Raw genomic sequence first — 2,882 nt, 5'->3', positions numbered from 1 at the left:
GTCTATCCGAAGAGCCATGAGAGCAAGAAATTGACCTTGCTTGCTTACTAGATCACTTGTTAATAATTGATTTGAAGGACACACACATTTAGGGTTAATTTTAATATAGGATTTTTTTTCCTCTGTAGAACTGTCCTGCCTGAAGTCATCTTCAATATGCCATGCTTTCATTGTCATAATTACTTTTCGTTTTGTTCTCAAGAAAATTTGTATTCCCTTCTGCGGTGATTTTTCTGTTGTTCCTTAAAATAAAAACTCCTTTAATCATAATGTCATACCGATACCTTCTGTGATACTTTTTTATATTATGCAGTCACTAAAAAGGAGAATTACAGTTTGCTGAAATATGTATAGCAGTACAAAATGCCACTTGGGCCCCCAAGTAACCTGCTGAGAATGTGATGACAGGACAATGATTGAAATCAGGTAGCTGTTGTTTCCATACTTTAACAAGAATGAGAAAGTGCCGGTTTAAAGGTATTGTGGCACTTTCAGGAGACACGCACCTGTCATCTGACAGTGGAGTGATGGGCAGGCTGGTGAGGAGCTGAAATATCATCCAGGTTTTCTAGGCCTCCACTAGCATAACTTGATGCTGAATGTTTGCCAGGAGTTCTTTACTGAAATCTCTGCTAAGGAATCAACAGGCTGGATTATCTTAGCTTAGATTCATTTCAAGAGATTGATTTCAGGAGAAAGCATTATCTATTTCGTGTATCTGTTACTACTCATACACAAAAGCAAGAGTTAACCACAAATTATTGCACGGAGGTTTTTTTTTTTTTAATTGTAAATTTAGCTTAAGTTTAAAAAGTGTTCTATAGATTCTTTAAATTTTGGAGTTGATGAGATATTCCTGCCATGTTCAATCACTGTTATTATTTCAATGTATGAATTAATACAGATGACTACTATTAAAGCTTTGATTTAATTGATTCATTAAATGTAGCATCTACTATGTGTCGCGTACTGTGCTAAGTGCTGGTGATACAGAGGTGGGTAAGACCTGGTTTTTGTGTGATTCTTGTCCTTAAGAAATATAGCGTATAGAGGGGGTGGGATGGAATTCTGCTTTTATGTAAATGTGATGGAACATCTCCACATCTGTATAATGTACATTCTTTGTTCCTTGGCATTTAAACTACTAGAGTATAGACAATGGGCTCTTCTATTAAGCAATTAAAGCCTGTGGTTGCAAAACTATAGCATGGTCAAAGTGGTGTGTGGCGGTGATATTCTAAAACCCAAGAAGATGGGGACATTTCCTGTGTTTCCAAAGGAAATGGTGACTCATATCATTTTGCACATGGGGCCTAAGACCGAAGAATACTCTGTCACTAGTTTTATGAGGCCCCTTAAGCCTAAGTGTTCAGTATTTTGAAATATACTGTGAAGTGGTAAGAAAGAAACACCAAGGAAGATATTCATCTCCTTCACTCATCTTGAAATTCTATTATATCTAATTCTCTTGTCTCTGCTGTATATGTTTCCATCTTGCTAATCTCATCCATTCTTTGGATCAGTTTAGATACCATAGCCTCAAGGAAACAAACCCAGGTATCTCAGGTTATGTTATGGCCTTCTGTTGCATGTGCATACAACTTGACTTTTTTTTTTTTAGATCACTTATCACAATTGTTATTCAAATGATTATTTATGTCATTATTTGTTTAATGTCTGCTTTTACCATTAGCTCTAGTAGATTGGTACTATTGACAAATGGAGTTTTAGGCATTTGTAGTTGTTTCCCAGGAGAAAGATTTAGAGGCTGAATGAAATAAAAGGCTTTGGTTTTATATTTTTATGAAAGAAGAAAGGTATGAAAATGTAGCAATGATGTTGATTTCATAGAATGGGAAAATATGTTTATAAAGTAATGAAAAATGTGTTTAAATAAAGAGCTACAAAAACATAAAGTTTAGGTATTTACATGTTCTAGATGACTTTTTAATTTTAACTTTAGTTTTGTAAAGGTAACTAGAAAGGTTAAATTCTTGAATTGTGGATTGACCCATTAGGGGTAGCTAGGTGAGTTTTGATTTTCAAGACTCTCCTTAAGTGCCATAATATAAAAAAAAGATTTTCTTGTTAAAGGGAGTATATCAAGGAAAGATGGCCACTCTAACTACAGCTGTTCCAAGTCAGATTCCCTGGGAAGAAAATTCTGAGATTAGCATGCAGAAAGTTTGCTGGGGAGCATTCTTGGGTTAACACCTGTAAGGGAGTGAAGAATGCAGGATGGGGAGGAGGGAAAATGAAAGCTCTGATGTCAAAACCAGACCTCAGCTGACCCTACAAGGAATTCTGGATCTAAAATGACTGTGAGCCAAGGGGCTTGAGCTTTTATACCTTCTTTGACCAGTCACTGAATGCAAGTTGAAGTCCATTCCTTGTGCCACTCAGGTCCATTTGCCTTGTAGAAGTTCTAGAGATAGCTCTTTCAGGGTTTTGGTGGGCCTCTTTTCATGGGTAGAAACTTTCAAGAGGAAGGTTAGTAGAGTGAACCACAGCTCCCACTGTTGCAGCTGGACAGAGTCCAGCTCATGGTGGACCGTCCTGACAGTGTGGTTACTATTGTCCTATGGTCAGGCATTCCATTTCTACCAAGGCCCTGTAGCACACTAAGAGCTGTGTTTTTTGTTTTTTGAAGGGTGTCTAATTGTCCACTGCTAGTGGTTTGGCTTTCCTTCAGAATCCTAGGATTCTTCATTGTGATCCTCATATTGGAGTCGGTTGTAAACTCCATATAGCATCTCCTCCTGCCCCTTCACCGGATACCTGTAAAACCACAAGTTCTGCTGTGTCCTCTGGCCCAAGTGGTAAGACTCCTTGTACCATGACCTGGACCTGCTGCACATGCTTTGGCAGCTCTGGGATGCACT

General features: G+C 38.0%; 1 long non-coding RNA gene across 1 annotated transcript in view; it reads left to right on the top strand.

Moving 5' to 3' along the window:
- Positions 1 to 1,987: 1,987 nt before the first annotated feature.
- The window catches only part of LOC145721306 (uncharacterized), a 63,562-nt gene continuing 62,667 nt past the window's right edge, over positions 1,988 to 2,882 (top strand). The window contains exon 1 of the long non-coding RNA XR_014144957.1: positions 1,988 to 2,819. This is a non-coding gene — a long non-coding RNA (uncharacterized LOC145721306). The remainder of the gene's footprint in view (positions 2,820 to 2,882) is intronic.

The sequence above is a fragment of the Leptonychotes weddellii genome, chromosome 4 (genome assembly GCF_054177405.1).
Source record: "Leptonychotes weddellii isolate Sample4059 chromosome 4, ASM5417740v2, whole genome shotgun sequence".
In the NCBI taxonomy this organism is placed as follows: domain Eukaryota; kingdom Metazoa; phylum Chordata; class Mammalia; order Carnivora; family Phocidae; genus Leptonychotes; species Leptonychotes weddellii.
Note: the sequence above shows the minus strand (reverse complement) of the source record. Positions and strands in the feature narration are given on the sequence as shown.